The following is a 22,832-nucleotide window of genomic DNA, read 5'->3' on the forward strand; positions in this document are numbered from 1 at the left end:
TGAACAGCAGTGTTTTATCGGGATTTAAAACCACGAGGAGCAGCCAAGTGGTTTTAGACCTGATAAAACACGTGCTGCGAGTTTTTTTGAATGGCTTCAAAAACATTCCAGGAAAAGCGTGTCAAGAGAGTCTATAACAATGATGCTTTTGTGAACTTTGGAATTAGCATACAAGAAAAACATTAAACACCGCATACTAATAAGGAGGAGCTTTTATCCGGGTTTTAAAACCACTGCACGTGATGTTTTATCGACCATTTGATAGGTCAATGGGCTTATACTTTTTGAAAGATCTGTAATAGGTGCTGGGGTTAAGGTTGATCCAAATATTTTAGCTAAAATGAAAACTGCCCCCTGATACAGTGAACTTCACTCAAACTTGAAGATTTGTTGAATATTAAATCTCCCACTGATTAGCATTTTTCATTTGGATAATTAATAGTGGCCTGTACAGCAAGTATTTCCGTTGGCGAGTTTTGTGCATTTTTTGCTGTTTGACCGTGCAGAAATTCACAGTGAAAAACGTACAAAACCTCATGGAAACACTTCCTATGCAGGCTAAATTAGTAGCAACCTCATTCCCAAGGTCTCTCCTCTTCACGTTCCAGTGAGCCAGAGAGGGACGTGAAGAGGAGAGACCCTGGGACTGAGGTTGAATTAGTAGCTAAGAAACTGCCTTCATGCCCTTAGACTGTTCACAGTTCCCCTATTTTTCTATGGGATTGTCGAGACTGGTACGTTTCGATGGAGCTGTTGCCATCTTGGTTTGTAAAAGCAAGCGTGATCAGCGGAGCGGAGGTTAGTGCTTTTACAAACCAAAATGGCAACAGCTCCATCAAGGCGCACCAGTCTCGACAATCCCACAGAAAAAATAAAGAGACTGCGTTCAAACAGTCTATCATACCCTACACTCGTGCACTCTTTATCCAAATTATGTTGAAGAACTCAAAAAATCACTATGAAATTGCTGCAGAGATACTCTATTGACTGAACGGGCCTATGTCAAATTTTAGATTGATTTTTGGTTTTTATTAACAAAAAGGACCAAATTCCATTTAAAAAAATGGACAAATGAACTGTTCTGGACCACATGTCAAAATAGTGGGTAATCCAGAAAAATTAGACTCAAAATGGGTCATTTTATGGCTGACTTTTTCCTGTTTTCTTCAGATATGCCCTTATTTTTGGTATGTGTCCTACGAAAGCTCATATGGAAAACTTATGCCCAGTAGGGGCATAGTATTGTCAGTGGGTCCTGTTTCTAATAACAACTGAAAACCAACCTAAAATTTGACACAAAGCTAAGTCACCGTTTGGGGACTGGGACCTTGGGTGCTGTTCTCTTCCCAAGCCCCACTCGCCTTTTTAGCCAATTCCGATGCGCGCATTTTCGAAGTTCAGTTGGGTTATGAACTAAACCCTCACTGCAGGATTTTCTTAACATTCCCGTGGTAAATTAACAAGAGAAAGACTGCTTCCTCATTGCAAGTAAATATTACATTTGTTGAATTTTTTCTTTTTTGCCACAGCATAGGATTCACATCGTGTGAATCCCCCCTGATTATATGAGACTAGTAACACGATCTATTGTAAGTAGCTCTTCTACGATCATTCCCCAGCCTATCTGCATAAAGAATGACTGTTCAGGATGGTGCAAGAGATTTTACAGGACGGTGCCTACACTATGTTTTCGTTTGGGATTTCAATAGCCCTTCGTAATTATACAAGCCTTTCCATTCCTATGTAGTCATAAACCATTACCAAGCAAAAATTCCTTTAGTTAATGATTGAATTTGTAGGCACCGTCCTCAAGATATGTGGCCATCATCAGTAAGGCCTAAAATAATTAAGTGGCAAGAAAAAGAAAGATGTTGGGAATGTTTTTGGACTCTATATATTATAATGATAGCTATCATGATTGCTATTGAGTCCAAAAACATTCCTAGCATCTTTCTTTTTCCTGCCACTTTATTCATGCAACAGAGAGCAGAGAGAGAAAGAGAGACGTAAAGTACTGGTAGGCCCAGTTGTTTGAAAATCAATTAACGCTAACCCACAATTAAAAGTTAACTGAGGTTTTCATCTCGTTCGCTGAAATTGTTTTTAAAAGTTAATTTAAACTTCAAGGTACAGAAAAGTCTTAGTTAAAACTGAATGGGGAAAATGTTTTGGAAAAATCTTTATTGTTATAACTGGAAATTTCAAAGTTCACAGGGATAATTAGACCCTGGGTTAGCTTAATATAATTGTTGTTCAAACAATTGGGCCCTGGTAAAAAGGTTGAACAAATGCAAAGATCACACCATCATATATAGTTCTGCCAATGTTACATTTATTTAAATATTTTACAATTTATCATTCTAAAGGTTACATTCAGTGCTCCTCCCATACACTTGTTATATGAAAAAGATTGATTTTGGACTCGCCTAGAACACCTGTTACCCTTCATGCATTAGTAGGTTATTGCTTATTGTTAGTGTCAGCTTATCGTTAACAATATATTGAAGAATAATTCAGATGTTCCAGGTCAAGCTGTACTAAAATCATCTTTCAAATTAACAAGCATAATCTATGTTTTCAAGCAGATCCTTACAATACGAGACAAAATTCTTTGTCACCCATATTTGTTGTTCTGCTATTCACAGTGATTTGTCACTTCATAGTCTGGCATATCAGCTTTTCCCATACCTTCAACACAAATTCTGGAATGAAAACATGCAGAAAACTGACAACTCAGACTACGATCAGCACTGAATTTTTCCTTTTGACACTTTTCAAACTTGAAGATGTGGCAATGCTGTAGTTGAGTGGTCAATGCATTGGACTTTTAACCTGAACATCAGTGGCTCAAGGCTTGGTCAGAACAATTGTGTTTTATGTTTCAGACAAGACATTATTTACTCCACATTTCTCTCACTCTATCAAGGTGCAGAGATGGCTGATACCAGCAAACTGCTAGAGAAACCCAACAAAATACAAGGAGTAACCTTGTTATTGACTAACATCCTATCCAGAGGGAATACAGTCCCTTCATGCCACATAAAACATAAACAAACACCAGTTTGATAGACCACTAGACTCCCGCAGGTCTACAATCATGCAACAGACCTTAATTTATAGACTTTCCAGTGACTTAAAATAATTAATGTGACAGTATATTTCAATTTGAGCGATCGCAAGTTTTTTCGAAATTCTCATCAACTAAAAAAAAACTTAGAACTGAGCTCAAGAAAATGCCAGGGTTCCTTTTGCTCTTAATTTTATTATAAGGGTATCATGAATATTAAACATGTAAGTTCTATTAACTTGTTTTTATATGGCCTCATGAATGTAATCCTTAGAGGAATGCTAAAGGGGTGGTTGAATGGTTGTATGACCTCATGTTCCTAATTTGGTGAAGATCCCCACACACTTCCTTGAGCAACAGTCAAGTATCTTTTTGGTGAATTTTGAATCAATTTCCACATGAAACTTGTGCAATTTTAGCTGAGAATTTGAAGTCAAGTTAAGGGTCAGTTCCATTCTTGTACTTCAGTGAGCCTAGCAGTCATCAGGCTGGAAACTATCGCTGACCACTCCCCCCTGGCTGGAGATAGCACTCTGAAAGAAAATCCTTATCATTTTGTTAGGTTCTCTCTAACAGTTCACCAGTATATCACTTTCTATACTCCTGAATGGAGAGAGCCAATGTGAAGAAAATTTGTCTTGTCTGTTCACAAATTACAAGGGCAAAGACCAAGGCTTGAGACAGAGACCTCCTGATCTGAAGTCTGCAGCATCCCACTTACCACTAAACTGGCTATCACACCTTACACTTATTACACTGTAAATAAGTAATGTTTATGTAAAATAGTCTTGGGATTAATGCCAATGAATTGTCCTCCATCTTGGTTCTGTACTTTGTAACTTTGCACTGCATGTTCTCTGTATTAGTGCTGCTACCTGTCAAGGAGTCCTTTAGATTCTGATAGAAACACAACCAATAAAAAAAAACAAGCTATTTGTAAGTAGCCTGTGAACAGGCGCCCAAAGTGGGGTAAAGGGTGAAGACAAATATCAAGCTCAGAGACTGGGGGCGCTCCGCTGATTTGTAAGTCAGATTAACAAAATTCAATTTTATGAAATTATTTGAAACAAATATTAAAATATTTCAATCAGATTATTTTCAGACTGGTCTTTATAGACACAAATCAAGAAATTTCCAAATTGATATAATGAATAATTTATTGCTTGACTGCCTCAGGTTCATATTTTTCAAAAAATTATAAAACATCTGAATGGTCACACTACAAAGCTCGCGGTATGGCCATACCCTGCGAGCAGATATTCCTTTGATTTTCTAGCCTGGAGGAAGATCGAAGGTGGTATAGCCAATACCTTATGCACGCACACAGCCATATCACCCAGGCCAGGGTTCGTACTCTTTTGAGTTTTTGAAATTTCATGACTTTCCATGCCCTTTTCCATGACTTCTCCAAGTTTTTCATGACCTAAATTTGACCATTTGCTTGGAAATCTTCTTTCATTTTGGGTATCTTTTTACTATTTTCTTCTTAAACAAACCCAATTTATTTTGTGCTTTTTAATAAACATCATTTTCCATGACTTTCCATCACCCACACCTAAATTCCATGACTTTCCAGGCCTGGAAAATGAAATTCTAAAATTCCATGACTTTCCAGGTTTTCCATGACCCATACGAACCCTGCAGGCCATGGCAACCATGGATAGCTGTTTCAGCCTCGTCAACTGTCCATGGCAACTATTACCTGAGTGGTACATATGGTTGTGTATTAATGCATAAGGTACTGGCCAATGCAGCACTGTGTTGTGTAACCATTACATTCACTCAGATGGTTTATATTTTGCTGGTTTGAGTGCCATAGAGTGCATCAAGACCTGAAGGAATTGCAGAACATTTAATATTTAAATACCTTGCTATTATTTTGTCCTTGATTTGTTCTTACAGGTACTGTGAAGAGTGTCACATTCTTAGCGACCAATGATGGAAAAGAGAACAAACTTCATGTCAAGCAAGATATTCATCTGTTGCTGAAACAGAACAGAAATATTTTATAATTGTAAGTGTCAAAACTATTTCAAATTTATTTATTTATTTTTTTACAATCTTTTTAGACAACTAGATCAATAAATTATATGATCCAACATATATGTGGAGGAATGGTGGCATGCTTCTTCCTGCAATAATTTATTACTTACAGTTATTATAATTCTGTAATTACAGGAACCTTTCAATAACTTTCAATAAGGCCCAGTATCAACCATCCTCGGAGACCCAGGTGCAGTCGATATTTGTGTCAGAAGGAAGTCAACACAGGTATTGTTCATTCCTGTAAACTTACCTCTTTGACTTCCTCCTGACCCAACTATCTGCCCCTGTCATTCTCTGAGAATGAATATCAACATGCAAATTCTCATTACTGCTCTTCATATATATATATATACCTGGTGTACTAGTTAGGAGAATTTGGTACTTTATCAAGACAACAGGACTGTTTGAAAGTTTTGTGGCTTAATATAATGGTATAAAATAAAGAATGCCAAAAAATTTACACTTTGTTTTCCCTTAATATGTATTCTGTGTTTTTTGTTGGATGTGAAACACTGAAAGCAGTTTTGATTGCAATGGTTTGTTGATTTCATTCCAATAAAACAGTTTATGTGGCATTGGTTGCAATGGTTTATTCAGAAGTACACTTAACAGGTCTTCAAAATGAAATTATTCCTATAATAATTTTTTTTATTAGTAGCTTTACGTTTACTGGTAATCGTACTTCACATGAAAATTTTGTGTCTGAGATATTGCCTTTAGAAATTCTTTTTATCAAAACCATTAAAAAGACACTTAAAAATGCAGTCAATCTGACCAGCAATATTTTCTGTTACCCAAGGGTAATAAAATGCACAAACAATGCCAGCAAATTCTCTAAAAAATTCTCACCTCTGTTCCTCTAGAAGACAACACGGTTGGATTTAGCCAGGCTTTAAATTCATTTCAGGGTATCCTTGATCACGATCGTGCTCTGGAACTATGTTAGTCACCTCCTTCTAGCTGTGAGTCATTGTCTGTGGCTGGTATTAAGAACTTTGAGCATCGTACCCTGGAGCACTGCTTGACTTGAAACTCAGGGAAAGGCAATCAGGACATCTGGTCTTCCTAGTTTCCTTTAACACAATAAATCTCAAGAGTAGAAGCATTTAGTTATTCCATGGTGAAACAAGAATTCATGTTTGTGTTCCACTTGATATATCTTCTGATGGTACATAAATTTGTTAAATCAACATAAATGCATGTTGGCTGACAATATTATTAATCACAGTAGATTAAATAAGATCAGCACATTCGATAGACTGCAGTCCAATATGTACACTAATTTGCTGTGACAGTAAACAATTTGATCAGCATTTTGACTGAGAGTTCATCACAGTAATTTAAATTGACAGATTGACAGTATAGACAGATTAGCATTATAAATGACAGTCCATCATAGTAATAATAATAATTTTGATAAGCATCCTTATTGACATCCATGACAGTAAATAATGGAGTGACAGTAAGCAATTACTTCATCATTTTGACTGACAGTTGATCAGAATAATCTGAAGAGAGAGGTGACAATAATTGTCACCTCTCACCCAATTATTGGCTGAGCACATTGCAACAAAATAATTGTCACTAAAATTATAGGTTCTGAAAACTCAGATTTCTTTTATTCTGAGTATGCCTATGTCACTGGCTGCATAATGCATCATTCTCAGATATTTCTAAATACTTACCAATTGATTGGCATAGTTTACTTGCTTGGTGTACTTTATGTGCTTGGCCTTACTTTACTTGCTTGGCCTTACTTTACTTGCTTGGTGCACTTTACTTGCTTGGTCTTCTTTACTTGCTTGGCCTACTTTACTTGCTTGGCCTTCCTTTACTTGCTTGGTGTACTTTTCTTGCTTGGCTTTCCTTTACTTGCTTGGCCTCACTTTACTTGCTTAATGATGTACTTTACTTGCGTAGTTTACTTTACTTGTCATGAATTGCTTGGTGTACTTCACTTGCTTGGTGTACTTTACTTTCTTCGTGTACTGTACCTCTTTGGCCTCACTTTACTTGCTTGGTCTACTTTACTTCTTTGGTCTACTTTACTTGCTTGATGTACTTTACTTGCTTGGCATGTGTTACTTGCTTGGTCTTCTTTACTTGCTTGGTCTCCTCTACTTGCTTGGTCTTCTTTACTTGCTTGGTGTTCCTTACTTGCTTGGCCTCCTTTACTTGCTTGGTCTTCTTTACTTGCTTGGTGTTCCTTACTTGCTTGGTGTACCATACTTGCTTGGTCTCCTTTACTTGCTTGGTGTTCCTTACTTGCTTGGTCTCCTTTTCTTGCTTGGTCTTCTTTACTTGCTTGGTGTTCCTTACTTGCTTGGTCTTCTTTACTTGCTTGGTCTTCTTTACTTGCTTGGTCTCCTTTACTTGCTTGGTGCACTTTTCTTGGTGTATTTTACTTGCTTGGCCTACTTAATTTGGTTGGTGTACTTAACTTGCTCAACGTGTTCTTTCCTTGCTTGGTATACTTTACTTGCTTGGCCTTACTTTACTGGCTTTGTGCACTTTACTTGCTTGGCCAACTTAAATATCTTGGTAAACTTTACTCTCTTTCCCTTACTTTACTTACCTGGTGTACATAATACTTGCTTGGCCTGACTTTTCTGCTTGGTGTACGTAACTTACAAAGTGGCGTTACTTGCTTGGTATACTTTACTGCCTTGGTCTACTTTACTTGCTTGGTGTACTTTACTTGCTTGGTCTACTTTACTTGCTTGGCCTTCCTTTACTTGATTGGTTGGCTTTACTTGTTTGGCATACTTCAATTTTACTTCTTGGTGCCCTTTACTTGCTTGGGCATGGCGTACTTGATACTTGCTTGGCCTACTTTACCTTCTTTGTGTACTTTACTTGCTTGGTGTACTTTTCTTGCTTGCCTTCCTTTACTTGCTTGATGTATTTATCTTGCTTGGTGTGTTTTACTTGCTTGGCCTTACTTTGCTTGCTTGTTGTACTTAACTTGCTTGGCTTTCCTTTACTTGCTTGATGTATTTATCTTGCTTGGTGTGTTTTACTTGCTTGGCCTTCCTTTGCTTGCTTGACATGTGTTACTTGCTTGGCCTTCCTTTACTTGCTTGATGTACTTAACTTGCTTGGCCTTCCTTTACTTGCTTGATGCACTTAACTTGCTTGGTATGTGTTACTTGCTTGGCCTTCCTTTACTTGCTTGGTGTGTTTTACTTGGTTGGCCTTCCTTTACTTGCTTGGTGTACTTTTCTTGCTTGTCTTCCTCTACTTGCTTGATGTATTTAACTTGCTTCGTGTGTTTTACTTGCTTGGCCTTCCTTTGCTTGCTTGACATGTGTTACTTGCTTGGCCTTCCTTTACTTGCTTGTTGTACTTAACTTGCTTGGCCTTCCTTTACTTGCTTGATGTACTTAACTTGCTTGGCGTAGTTTACTTGCTTGGCATGTGTTACTTGCTTGGCCTTCCTTTACTTGCTTGATGTACTTAACTTGCTTGGTATGTGTTACTTGCTTCGCCTTCCTTTACTTGCTTGGTTTACTTTTCTTTTTTTTGGCCTTACTTTACTTCCTTGGTGCACTTTGCTTCAGTTGGTGTATTTTACTTGCTTGGCCTACTTTACTTGGTTGGTGTACTTAGCTTGCTCAAGGTGGTCTTTACTTGCTTGGCCTTACTTTACTGGCTTTGTGCACTTTACTTGCTTGGCCAACTTAAATATCTCGGTAAACTTTACTCTCTTTCCCTAGCCTTACTTTACTTGTTTGGCCTACTTTACTTACCTGGTGGACGTAATATATGCTTGGCCTGACTTTTCTGCTTGCATGGTGTACTTAACTTGCCCAAGGTCTTCTTTACTTGCTAATTGGTATACTTTACTTGCTTGGCCTTCCTTTACTTGCTTGGTGTACTTTTCTTGTTTGACCTGGCCTGTACTTTTCTTTCTTGGCCTTCCTTTGCTTGCTTGGTGTACTTTTCTTGCTTGGCCTTCCTTTTCTTGCTTGGCTTTCCTTTGCTTGCTTGGTGTACTTTTCTTTCTTGGCCTTCCTTTTTTTGCTTGGCTTTCCTTTGCTTGCTTGGTGTACTTTTCTTGCTTGGCTTTCCTTTGCTTGCTTGGTGTACTTTTCTTGCTTGGCCTTCCTTTACTTGCTTGGTGTACTTTTCTTTCTTGGCCTTCCTTTTCTTGCTTGGCTTTCCTTTGCTTGCTTGGTGTACTTTTCTTGCTTGGCTTTCCTTTGCTTGCTTGGTGTACTTTTCTTGCTTGGCCTTCCTTTACTTGCTTGGTGTACTTTTCTTGTTTGACCTGGCCTGTACTTTTCTTTCTTGGCCTTCCTTTTCTTGCTTGGCTTTCCTTTGCTTGCTTGGTGTACTTTTCTTGCTTGGCTTTCCTTTATACTTGCTTGATCTACTTAACTTGCTCGGTGTACTTTACTTGCTTGGCCTTCCTTTACTTGCTTGGTGTACTTTTCTTGCTTGGCTCTCCTTTGGTACTTGGTGTACTTTTCTTGCTTGGCTTTCCTTTACTTGCTTGGTGTACTTTTCTTGTTTGGCTTTCCTTTACTTGCTTGGTGTACTTTACTTGCTTGGCCTTCCTTTACTTGCTTGATGTACTTTGCTTGCTTGGTGTACTTTACTTGTTTGGTGTACTTTACTTGCTTGGCCTTCCTTTACTTGCTTGATGTACTTTACTTGCTTGGTGTACTTTACTTACTTGGCCTTCCTTTACTTGCTTGATGTACTTAACTTGCTTGGTATGTGTTACTTGCTTGGCCTTCCTTTGCTTGCTTGCTGCACTTTACTTGCTTGATGTACTTTACTTGCTTGATGTACTTTACTTACTTGGCCTTCCTTTACTTGCTTGATGTACTTAACTTGCTTGGCCTTCCTTTACTTGCTTGATGCACTTAACTTGCTTGGTATGTTTTACTTGCTTGGCCTTCCTTTACTTGCTTGATGTACTTAACTTGCTTGGTATGTGTTACTTGCTTCGCCTTCCTTTACTTGCTTGGTTTACTTTTCTTTTTGTTGGCCTTACTTTACTTCCTTGGTGCACTTTGTTTCAGTTGGTGTATTTTACTTGCTTGGCCTACTTTACTTGGTTGGTGTACTTAACTTGCTCAAGGTGTTCTTTACTTGCTTGGTATACTTTACTTGCTTGGTTCACTTTACTTCCTTGGTGCTCTTTTCTTGCTTGGCCTTCCTTTACTTGCTTGATGCACCTAACTTGCTTGGTGTTCGTTACTTGCTTGGCCTTCCTTTACTTGCTTGGCCTTCCTTTACTTGCTCGATGTACTTAACATGCTTGGTGTACTTTACTTGCTTGGCCTTCCTTTACTTGCTTGATGTACTTAACATGCTTGGTGTACTTTACTTGCTTGGCATGTGTTACTTGCTTGGCCTTCCTTTACTTGCTTGGTGTACTTAACTTCCTTGGTGTACTTTACTTGCTTGTTATACAGTGACTTCATGCTTGGCATACTTTACTTAATACTTACTATATAATCTACTTGCTTGGCATTACTTCACCCTCTTCGTGTACTTTACTTGTTTGGTGTACTTCACTTGCTTGGTCTACTTCACTTACTTGGTGTATGTTACTTGCTTGGCCTGACTTTACTTCCTTAATTGGCCTAGTTTACCTTCTTGGGGCACATTACTTGCTAGCACTTGGTGTACTTTTCTCAGTTTCTTGGCCTTCTTTACTTGCTTGGCATACTTTACTTGCTTCTAGTTGGCATAAGTTGCTTGGCCTATTTACTTGCTTGGTGTCTGTTACTTGGTGACCTTCACTTTCTTGGTACACTTTTCTTTCTTGGTTTATTTTACTCGCTTGACATGCATCTTTTTCATTTAAACTGGCTCCTCAAATCACAGACTGCGACACTAAATTTGGAGTCTTTACATAAAATTAGATGAACATCGTAATTGACAAACATCTCTCATCTGCCATCTGAACTGACATCTTAACTGACTGATCATGACACTAAGTTTGTGTCTACCGTTTTCTTATTAGATGAACATCTTGATCGACATCCATCTCTGCCATTTGAACTGGCATCTCAAATTAAAGACTGCAACACCAATTTGGAATCTCAGAGTAAAAATTTAGATGAACATCTCTACTGACATCCATCTCAGCCATTTGAACTGGCATCTTGACTGAAAGACAGCAAAACTTATTTTGAGTGTTCAGGTAACAAAATTAGATGAACATCTTGATTGACAGCCATCTCTGCCATTTGAACTGGCATGTCAAATCAAAGACCGCGACACTAATTTGGAGTCTTTCAGTATAAGAATTAGATGAACATCTTGAGTGACTTCCATCTCTGCCATTATAAATTGAACTGGCATCTCAGATCACAGACCATGATACTAATAAATATTTGCAGTCTTTAAGTAAAATTTAGATGAACATCTTGATAATTTGACATCCATCTCTGCCATTTGAACTCAGGCATCTTAATTGACAGACAGCAAAACTAGTTTCGAGTGTTCAGGTAAAAATTTAGATGAGCATCTTGATCGACATCCATCTCTGCCATTTCAACTGGCATTCAAATCACAGACCAAGATACCATACTAATTTGCAGTCTTAAAGTAAAAATTTAGATGAACATCTTGATCAACATCCATCTCTGCCATTTGAACTGGCATCTCAAATCACAGACCGTAACACTAATTTGGAGTCTTTAAGAAAACACTTAGATAAACGTCTTGATTGACATCCATCTCTACCATTTGAACTGGCATCTTAACTGACAAATCATGACACCAATTTTGAGTCATTTATAAATAAGTAAAAAATCGATGAACATCTCTATCAACATGCATCTCTGCCATTTGAAGTGGCATCTCAAATCAAAGGCTCCGACACTAATTTGGGTCGATCTTTCAGTAAAAAAAATTAGTAAGATGAACATTTTGTTTGACATCCATTATCTGTCATTTGAACTGACAGGTTGACTGACATATTGTCCCTAATTTTTAGCCTTGAGGTAAAAAATTAGACGAACTTTCTTGATCGACATACCATCTCCACCATTTAAACTTGCATCCGTACGGTCTAGCTCTCATGGTAATTTGGAATGACAGTAAACAGTTAGATGAACAATAATGGCTGGCATTTGTGGTGTCATTTTTAACAGGCATAGCATCTCGACTGACAAACCATCCGTACTGACATTAACGTGAGGGCATCTTTCAACTGTGAACTAAAAGCACAAAACAAGTGAGAAATCTGAAAATATAATGGAAATATTAAACGTTACCTTTGTGATGAGTTAATTCTTATCCAAGGCACTGTTGTACATGATCTGTTATGTAGATGATCCAAGTATCTTCATATTGTAGGTAAAGACTTGCTGACACTTCTGACTTCAGGTGAATAGATTCTAGTCAAAATATCTTCTGGAAGCTGAAATGCTTACAAGTTATGTTGCTGTAAATAAGTGACGGTTAGTATTGTTTTGATTAGACACTGACGACAGTTTTTTCATTTCTTTTATTGACAGACAGCAACTTAGTTACAAAATGTTTAGTTGAGCACACTAATTAATGTAGTTAAATTTCCTGAAACGGAATTGTTAGAATTTCAGACAAGACACTGACAACAGATTTGTCTTTGTTTATTGAGAGCAACTGCAAGTTATTTACAACAGTTTGATCGAGCATACTAATTCTTTCCTCACGATGTTTGTGGGTATAATCCTGAAAACCAGGGTTTGCTGAAACAGAATTGTTAGTTTATTAAATGTATTTTGAAGAAGAAAGACACTAACAGCTGTTTTATTTTGTTTTTATTGTAGGTAAGTGAACAAGTAACTTAGTTACAACAGTTTAGTTACATTTTCGTAGGAATGCATATGTTTACATGTATCATCCTTAAAGTTTAGTTTTCCTGAAACAGAATTGTTGTTAGTATGTTTTATGAAACATTTGACGTTTCTTGGAAAAAGCCGCACAAAGCAGTTTTATCAGAATGTAAGTGTATTATGCCAAAAGACATGATTTTGAGTCCCTGAAATGAAATCTTAAGTTTGTTAGTATTGTTTACTTAATACTAAATCTATTTAGCTAATTAAGTTTTAGAATAAAGACACCATGACAACAATATAGTGTTCAGAGTTTATTCATGCAGTTATATTAATTTCATAAGTTACAGAGTCTGTAGTCTTAATTAATCCACATGCCTAGCAAGGTCTGCCATGGGGTGCGCTCCTATGCCAAAAATTTAGTGTCCAGTGAAACCGAGAGTGGTTCTGTGTCTGATAAAACTTGACACTTTGACTGAAACACTCAGGGTCCCCCAGACACAATCAGGGATTATTAATGACTTGCTATTGGTTTGTCAATACCAAGCATTTTAATTGTACGCATTGACAAATTTGGAGTGAAGATGAAGCCGTTGATGATCGGAAGCCGAATGAGCCGAACTTTGAGTGGCCGGAAAACAATAAAAATTCACATACCTCTTGCCAGGTTACCGTCATACTGTTGCACACTCCTCTATGCCTCCTTCCTTTGTGGTATCCAGTTGACTGTTGTTATCATAAATTATTGTAATAGCTGTTCCAACCAACATTCAGCAGCTGCCTTCTCATAATTTTGTTTATAACAGACAGTAATTGGATAGATATCTCATTTGATAAGTTGCTCAACTCTGATAATTTTGATTAACATCAGAAAATTGTATGATTAAATAATTTATCTGGCAGCTTTTGATGGCTGATGACTTTTTTTGACAATGGATAATTGGACATGTTTTATCTAACGGCTGTTTTCTGGTAATTTTGTTGACAACAGACAGTAATTGGATAGATGCTTCATTTGATAAGCTGCTCTCTGATAAATTTGATTGACAACAGAAAATTGTAGGAATAATTTGTCTGGCAGCTGATGATGGCTGATAACTTTGATTGACAAATTGTGGACAATTGGACAAGTGTTTTATCTAATAGCTGCTTTCTGATAATTTTGAAGGTCATGAGATAAAATTACTTGGATATAAATGATCGATCTGTCAGCTGTTCATAGCTGATAACTTTGATGATAAGTATAGACAATAATTGGATAAAATGTTTATACAGTAACTTATTAATGGTGGTTGAAACAGCTTTGTATTTGGTCTATTCTTCTAATCTAGGGTGTGTGCATGGTTTGTCCCTTTATGCCCAGTTTTATGTGCCTAGCTAAGTCCTTAACCAACTAACTAACTATCCGTCTGTAACCTGAAAGACCATTAAACCTGTAAGGAGTTGCCAAAACTGGTCTCCTTCCAGAAGTTGAATGGACTTAAGCTCCAGTTTCTAAATTAACTCTGAATATAATATCTGGTTGAACCTTACGAAATTTAGCTTCACTTAATCCAGTGCTAATAGACTGTCAAGTGAAGTGTAGTAGTAAGAAAACTTATGCGCATTACTAAGTGGGAGAACGACGTTGATGATAGAGCATGTCCATGAAAATCTGAAGTGCATCCACAAAGTGAAGACACCTTGAACCGAAAAATTCCGAAAGAAAAAGCGAATTTGAAATCCGAAATCGAGTCGCTGACCGAATAACCTGCAAAGCAACCCAAATGGGGGCCTAAAGGGGGGGACCATCCCAACCCTTGGGTCCCAATTAACTAACCTAAATACAATTAAGTTAAGCCGAATTGCCAATCATCTGTGTATTGTGTGCTTTGTAAGGTTCATCCAGAGCTCCTATTTACCCCCCACACCCACCCAGGTTTGACTGACCAGCTTCCATGGCTTGCGAAGGCAGAGCTGACTCATTTAATGGTGCCAACGTACTCTGATCTGAATGGAAAACAGGATGTTGGTTATACTGTGGCGTTGAACATTGGGTATACTGTGGCTGAGGCATTGGAAACTGGCAGATTCTTCAGAGATGGCCAAATGAACCAGGAGCGGGAAAGCTGAAATTAAAAGAGTATTATTTTAACAAATACACCCCGGTTTCATAACTGTAAACATTAGGAGAAAATGTCAACAGTATCACTCTCTTGAAAAGATCATTTGCTATCTGAACAACGTAAAAACTTGAAAGGAATGTATAAAAAAATTGTAAAACAGCTTTTTTTGCCCCTTATCAAGTTCTTTTCTTTCACTTAATACTGTTAAAGTGTAATTAATCTTGTCATAGAATCAATCAATCTGTTACTTTGAAATACTAAAAACCATGAATTACGTATACACTAACAGTGCCTACTCATCTCGCGGAGAACGAATTTTTATATTGTCTTTCCGCATGTGCAGTTCCGGAAAGCGCGCGAAACTACTGCAACCCTTCTTGAAGTCGTAACTTTTTTTGAAAACGCCAAAACAAAGTAACAAAATAAAAGGTTGAATTTATGTTTCTGTTTAAACTCCTTGTCTACTTAACTCGACCGTCAACACGAGTTCTAGCGAAAGTACGGTTTTGCTACGGGATGGTCTTGCTTTCTTTGCGATTTGCTTCGAAGGTAAATTATTTGAAAGGAAAATTCCAGATATTATAATAAAAAATGTCCTGAGGAGAAGCCAAAACACCAACTTTTGCTAAATAAAACATTAAAAAGTACATGTTGTAAGACTACGGCGAAAATTTTGTTCGTTTTCCTGCCCCAAATTGAACAATTTCGCCAGGAGAAATCCAAAATAATACAAGCTGTATTTGCAAAAGGGGCGATTACAATACAATCAAGTTGTTTGTGAAAATTTCCTGGTTTCTTTTCCCCGCCAATTTGAACAATTTCAAAAGTAAAATTCCGGACTTTTTTTTATGAGTTTTTTTACATTTAAAAATAGAAAGGAGGCACAACGGGGCCGAAATTTTTCAACACTAGCTTTTGTAAAAATTATAAAATGTAAAAATGTTTCCCGCTGAACCTGGTGCATTTTGAAAACCCTTCGCAAAAGTTTCCTTTCTCCTTTTTCTCCTCAATGTGAACAATTTCAAAAAGATAATTCACGATATTTTACTTTACTAATTTAAACTGTTTGTTTGGTTCTTCAATAGGAAGAAAAAAGAATTTGTGCTCCGTTGTCGTTATAATGTTGTTTACTGATTTGTTGAACTCTCGCGCGCGCTTGATTTTGAGAAAAATAACTCGAAAATTTCAGGCAGAATTTTGTTCTCGAAGCTAAAAAAAATGAATGGAACTTATTTTTAAAATTTAACTGCAAAAATGGAAGTAGTTGAACAATAATTACCTCTTTCCAGCTTGAAAAAGCAACGCAGTGTTTCCAGGCCACGTGTGTTGCGGACATAAGTTAGTCAATCCTGTTGTCCAATTCTTTTACTTCTACGGGAAATTTCTGCTGCAAAAAACAGTAAAAGTTAAATTTCAATTAAAGTAGTTAACACTTCTTCAAAGATAAAAACCCTTTTTCACACCAATAACTGAAATTTTTTGTGCCACCGTTCATTAAATGTGGGAACAGTGCAAACTCCGTCGACAGTTTCAAAGTTTAACAGTGCGGGAAAATGAAACGCTGACCTTAATTTTTCTTTTGGTATGCCTCTCTGCAGTGGTCCTTGAGCGGCAGCAACTTAGGTTTGTTTTTTTGGCAGCTAAATGGTGAAGAAGGCACATTAAAACGGGAAATTTTTGACTCCTCTTGGCACAAGAAGCCTTGACTTGTTGGTCTTCTGTCCTGAGCTGAATGAAACTTTTTTGGAGACGGCGCCAACTCTGCACCTAACCCACGTGATTCTTAACCCACGTGGTGAGCATACTCTTTCCTGATTGGGTCGTTGGGTTTAAATTCTCCTCTCTAATTGGTTGATAATTTGGCTGATTGCATTGCAAGGATTCTCGGCAAGAAGTGGTGGGAAAAGATGACGGGAGCGCACTATTTTGGCGGTAAACTAAATTTTCGTAGACACCCGAGCAAACCCCTAAAAAATGCATCATTCAATAAAAAAAAATCAATAAACACTCGGAAGTACTTTTCGGAATGGTCCCCGGACCAAAATTTCACAATTTTTTTGGTTAAAATTATTGCGAAGTATTCTTTTTTGATAGCGACATTCTGTAACGAATTTTTTTTTTTTTTTTTTTTTTGGGGGGGGGGGGGGGGGGAGGCGGGGGGGTTGAAGATGAAAGAGTTATGTTGGCCATAGACAAGTCGATGCACGACAATTGTCTCTGAACTATTTTGGGAAATTATTATCATCAGTATCATTATTAAGTGAGAATGATGTATTATTCCAGAAAGCGACACAGGCATACTTGGAAAAAAAAATCCGAGTGCTCCTATCAGGAGTCGAACCTAAGACCTTCCGATTACTAGTTCGGATGCTCTACCACTGAGCTACAGGAGATTCGTGGGAGCTAAGGCCATTAAACTAGGTTCATGGGACAAACATCCTGCGTACTGCTAGGATTTGAATGTCGAACGTGTGGTATATGAACACTCATTATCATTATTATTGAAAGGGTCCTGACAAACGCGATCTCTGGCAAAAAGTTGCGTGGGGGAGGGGGTAATCCACCTAATCACACCAAGGGCGTGATCTCAGATGCATATACTTACAAGTCAGTGCCTACTGAGGGACTATTGATCTAACCAATTGGGGTTTTCTGCATGACAGCATTGACAGGCACTTTTCACACATCCTTGTTTTGTGTACTTCTAACCTGAAAGGCGACCATCCTTTAGAAAACAGAGGTAGGCACAATGTTTTAGTCTAATTTCAGTTGGATTAGCAGGGCATGGAATTCAACTGTTAGGTTCGAATCCAAATAAAAAGGCTTGACTAAAAATTATGTAACACCACTGTAAAAAAAAACTGCAAACTCTTTCAAAGATATTCATTAAAATTATTTTCATGCAACAGTTTTTCAGCCTTTCCCCTCAAACTTGAAAAACACTCCCAGGCCCACCAACAGTCCATCTTTCCGTCAGCAGATTGGCCATAAAACATTTTTTTGAATTTTCCACTCCCTTCTTCCTATATGTTTTCAATAAAATAATATTATTATGAAGACGAAAACAACTAACAACACGGACATAAAAATTGTTAAATGTGTTTCTTTATTATGAAAACTAAAACAATTATTGCTTTACATGCAGACATATTAAAATTCAATTGTGCTGCTGTAAGGAGTTCCTGTCCCATCACTTGGTTATTCAGTGAGCTATCTTGGTCTCTTTCCCTAATTAACTGAAGATAAAAAAAAAATAATGAACATTAATTACGTTTGGACCTTGTTTGCACTTGGGCTACTGCATGAAGCCCCTAGTCCATCACAGGATACCCAACATGTAGTGACCAGGAGTATTACAACTCCCCTCTGGATGGGATGCTTGTTCATCACAGGATACCCAGCATGAAGTGACTAGGAGTATTACTACTCCCCCCTGGATGGGATGCTAGTTTGTCACAGGATACCCAGCATGAAGTGCCTGGGAGTTTTAATATAACCCCTGCTCCCTGAGTGAAAAACCTTTCGGAGCAAGGACGAGAACCAACAACAAACTCAACCCACATACGATGCCAAGTCCGGGGATCGAATCCGGGCCACATTGGTGGGATGCGAGTGCTCTCACCACCGTGCCATCCCTACTCTATGGTGGCCAAGGACTGCCACTGTTTTTTTTTTTTTTTTTAGGGTAGTTTACATGTATTTCAAAATGATAATAATAACGAAGAGCAAATGGATTTGAAATGAAAAAAAAATGTCAACGTAAATAAAAACGACATCAGAATCAAAATACAAATACATGTATAAGTGTAAAAGGAAATGTGAATTTAAATGCAAACTGAAAGCTAAAGTAAAATGAAATGCAAGTGTGAATGAAAGTCAAACAGGGTTCACGACTACAGTTGAATCATTACTAAAAGAAAATGGAAAGCAAAATACAAGGCAAAGTGAAGGTGAACTGAAACAAAATGCATTTTTAATGGAGAATAAAAAACAAAACTAGTGGCAACACTCGGCCATACAAATATACTGCTCCCTGTTTGGACATGTTTAGGTAGAGGTGTTTTATTGTTCATTTGTTCAGATGTTAGTTGACAGTCTAAAGGTTACAAAACTTGTATATAGTAATAACATGTATATTTAAATACAAATTCGAATTTTGAAGGGCTGAGAACATAACCAACCTAAATGCATTTAAGATTGCCTTTTCTTGTTTTAGCTCAGATTCACTGGCGTTTTTGCATGAGGCCTTGAATTCCTTCAGGAAGTGTTGCTCGTTTTATCCACTGCTTTGTACTTCGTTTGCAATAAAAAGCAATGATTATGGGCAAGATTTCCATTTTTGTTACAAAATGAAGCACAAAGCAGCGGATAAAGCATTGAAGAAATGTTTCCTGCAGGAATTCAAGGCCACATGCCAAAACTCCAGTGAATCTGAGCTAAAACAACAAAACGTGACCTGAAATGCATTTAGGTCAGTTATGCTCCGAGCCAGCTACATTTGTTATCATTACATACTCTAATTTTTAGTACATTCTTTAACTATCTTCTCTTACCTATGAAGCAAACAGTCCCTCCTTGACATCTGACTGTGGTATAACTGGCTGTGGTGTTGTCTTCACTTACAACACAAAAGGGAAGTGGTCTCTTGCACTGAAATGCTGAATGTAGTAAGACAACAAAGAAAAAAAAAATGGAAATCAGCAGGGTAAAGTTTCATTACATTTTTGTGGAAATGAAAGTTCTTGATGGTAAGGGTGTTTTCTTTCACTGGGGCTGTCAGAATATTTTTTGCAAAGAAGATGACAAAATTTTGCTCCCCTCAGATGCAATCTTCTAAGGAATCAATAGCAAAACCCAGAAGTGGGGCGAGCGGGGGTACTGAAAATAAATGGTACATCCCAATTTGTCTTGTTTAGACTGGCCTTAAATCTCTCCGAAGACAGGTTACCATGTTCAGAGTTATGCCAGTACCTGGGTCCCAGTTTCTAATAAAACCCCTGAATCAGACATCCAAAAAAGTAAAAGAAGTCCCCAGGCTGGGCTTTGAGTCACCATCATCCTACTTGTATGCTAGGCATGTTACTTACAATAGGGTGCGTTCGATTGACCCTATTCCGGAATAGGAATACATACAATGATCATGACAAGAAATCTCTTGGTTTGACTGGAGTACAAAATCGCTCTTATATCATGTGTCAGTGAAAGTTTGCAGAAGTGTCTTCCCAATATACTTAAATAGAGAATTCTAACAGCTATTCCACGTATTCTTGTTCTGGAAAAAAGGTCAATTGAACGCACCCTTAGTTAAATTATTTCAAACATAAATCCTTGTCGTTAATCAATTATGACAGCAGCATTAAGGGTGATTTACACGGTATGACTTTGTTGCATGCGACAAGCTCACCACAGGCCTATGACACGAATTGTTTCGTGTAAATCAAACCTACAACTCGCTTACGACTGTCGTGTACGTCACAAAAAAATGTTGTAGGATTTTGTAACATGTTTTAAAATCCTGCAACAATTGTAGGTATAGGCAATGTTGAGTGACGAGAGTTGTGTGCAATGTTTTGCATGACGCGAGCAGCATGCGCTCCAGAAATCACATACGACAGTCGTAAGCAAAAGTTGTACCATCTAAATCAGCCTTTAGGAATACTTTCCTTCTGCCCTTTGTTCTCTGACTACTGAAGTAAAATAAAAGAAAGGCACAAACTATATCAGCATAAGGCAGCCTAGGGCAAATTGGCAGTAATATTAATTACATTACGGGATCAAATAGTACAGAGAGCTTCTCAATGAACAGTTGTTGTATAATGTAGTACCTTGAGGCAAATCACAGTTAGAACTCATGCAGACTTACTTGTTTTGCTTGTTTGGGCTCTTGGCATACTATAATTTTGTTTTCGTTAATCCCTTGGGCAAGAAAAATGCATCTTAATTAGCATAAGAATTCAACAATGAACTAAAATGGGGCCACCACACTTTGATTACTAATTACTTAGCTTGAGGCAATTGCTGCAGTTTAAGCTACTAAGTTGAAAATCTAAGTGAAAAGATCTCGAATGTACCTTTTTGTGGGGTAACCCTTACCTTACCTTTACTTATCCCATCCTTAATGCAGTTATGTAGACTACATAACTCAATATAAGCAGCTGGGAAAAGAAAGCCTGATAAATTCAGGCTTGAAAAGGATTCAAACCCATGAATTCTGCAATGGTGATGCACTGCTCTACCAACTCAGCAATCAAGCTAACTGGGAGCTGGTCATTTCAATAATATATACGTCTTTAATACTAACTGAGTTTGAGGTCCATACTGTAAGTTACGGGCCAAGGTTTTCCCGTTGATTTATGGCCCAAGTGTGAAGCGTGCAGGCCATAAATCAAAGGGTAAAAACAAGGATCCATAACTTACAGTACAGACCAAGAAAATAAGGGTTAGTAAGATATTTATGACATCTCTGAGGTTAACCGGGCGCATGGGAAAGCAAACTCTCAATTTAGCAGGCCGTACAGTGAAATACGGCCCGCAAAATTGACCAATCACACAGCGTTTAGTAACTGAGAGATATAATAGTCCTAAATACTAACTATGATAAAATTTTGTAATATACCTGTGGAAGTGAAAAGATGGATAAGAATAAAAATTCATAACATTTGAACTGGGGATGAAAGAATGAATAAAATAAGAGACCATCAGTTATGTATGCTTAGGCCTGAAATCTCAAAACAATAATCAAAAACTGAACACCCAGGGTGTGGGGTACTCAGGTATATTTTTGACGGGATCAAGGTAAAAATGAGATCAACTTGTCATTTGTCAAACCCCCAAAAAGTCCAGCTGTCAGGCTCAAACAAAGAAGTCCAACGGCCCACAACTTAACCTCCAAAAAGTCAGGAACAAATAAGCTCTCACAATCACTCATTTACCTGCAGAGAACCACCTCCAAACAACAGGAAACAGTGCTCGCCCATTCTACTTGATCCGTAGTTTGGAAAAGAAAGGTACCAAAACAGCTGTATTTTTGTTTGTCAGTGAATAATAACGATGTGCAGGGTGAAACATTGTACCAGTAATCATCTGCCCCCGCTGCAATCTTCATAAGCTTGACAGTAAACAGTTGTAAACCACTCGACTCAGAACTAGTGGTTCAAGATAGACCTCAAGAGCTCGATCGTTATCACCATTCCCGGCTTCTACACCGCCTCTCACGCTTTCTGAATGCTTTATGCTGCTTTCGCCGATAGTCACCCGAGTCTGAGCTACATCTACCCGTTTTTTATCGCGATAAGATTAGGCAATATTTTGTGTAAGTGCGTACGGACCGAAAGTGCAGTGCAGCCATATTGGATTTCAATGACCGAAAAGACTCAAGGGACTTCAAGGCTAGTTAGCGGTCCTCATCGTCCTCGTCGGTCATCGGTCTCTCCCTTGATTTCTGGCACGGGTGGGGTGGGGGTGAGGTGGGTGTAGGGTACCCCAAGGTCCAAATCTTTACCTTTTAATCCAGACAATATAATCCTTTCATGACCTTTAAAAAAAATGGTACCTCTTTCACATACCCACAGTAGAAAACTGCCCCTCCTTTCGGTTAGTCTCCCTCGCAGCCGTTCTGTGTCTCGTCAAGAGAATGGCTGCGAGGGAGACTACCTTTCAGTTGGTCTGGTTCAAGATATTTTGAGAGGACCTTCTAGATACCACATTGACACTTTTCCCAACCATTTTCTATACTTCAACTCATAAAATCCCTACTCCTACCCTACGTCGAACCTAAAAAAGATACCCCTTTTGGGTAGAGCCTCCTCCCCCCCAACCCGGGTTCTAGTAAGA

At 38.0% G+C, this 22,832-nt stretch overlaps 4 long non-coding RNA genes and 2 pseudogenes across 5 annotated transcripts; 2 read left to right on the forward strand and 4 right to left on the reverse strand.

Moving 5' to 3' along the window:
• Positions 1–3,224: 3,224 nt before the first annotated feature.
• LOC146481764 (uncharacterized) lies at positions 3,225–6,104 on the reverse strand. Its single transcript, XR_014864338.1, has 3 exons — positions 5,963–6,104; positions 4,935–5,052; positions 3,225–3,964 (listed from the first exon to the last, which is right to left on the reverse strand). It is a non-coding gene; the product is annotated as an uncharacterized LOC146481764 (long non-coding RNA).
• A 653-nt stretch (positions 6,105–6,757) lies between these two features.
• On the forward strand, positions 6,758–7,546 carry LOC146481765 (uncharacterized; annotated as a pseudogene).
• A 548-nt stretch (positions 7,547–8,094) lies between these two features.
• On the reverse strand, positions 8,095–10,221 carry LOC146481766 (uncharacterized). The gene is made up of 3 exons (XR_014864333.1): positions 10,134–10,221; positions 8,272–8,891; positions 8,095–8,216 (listed from the first exon to the last, which is right to left on the reverse strand). It is a non-coding gene; the product is annotated as an uncharacterized LOC146481766 (long non-coding RNA).
• Positions 8,952–13,195, forward strand: LOC146481767 (uncharacterized; annotated as a pseudogene). The gene is made up of 2 exons (XR_014864325.1): positions 8,952–11,331; positions 12,042–13,195. The product of XR_014864325.1 is annotated as an uncharacterized LOC146481767 (transcript).
• A 1,578-nt stretch (positions 13,196–14,773) lies between these two features.
• LOC146481768 (uncharacterized) lies at positions 14,774–16,737 on the reverse strand. Its single transcript, XR_014864344.1, has 3 exons — positions 16,566–16,737; positions 16,279–16,386; positions 14,774–15,002 (listed from the first exon to the last, which is right to left on the reverse strand). It is a non-coding gene; the product is annotated as an uncharacterized LOC146481768 (long non-coding RNA).
• A 1,433-nt stretch (positions 16,738–18,170) lies between these two features.
• On the reverse strand, positions 18,171–22,421 carry LOC146481769 (uncharacterized). Its single transcript, XR_014864339.1, has 4 exons — positions 21,932–22,421; positions 20,863–20,915; positions 19,553–19,657; positions 18,171–18,235 (listed from the first exon to the last, which is right to left on the reverse strand). It is a non-coding gene; the product is annotated as an uncharacterized LOC146481769 (long non-coding RNA).
• Positions 22,422–22,832: the final 411 nt, after the last annotated feature.

The sequence above is a fragment of the Pavona decussata genome, unplaced genomic scaffold (genome assembly GCF_977016875.1).
Source record: "Pavona decussata unplaced genomic scaffold, jaPavDecu1.1 SCAFFOLD_48, whole genome shotgun sequence".
NCBI classification, from domain to species: Eukaryota; Metazoa; Cnidaria; class Anthozoa; order Scleractinia; family Agariciidae; genus Pavona; species Pavona decussata.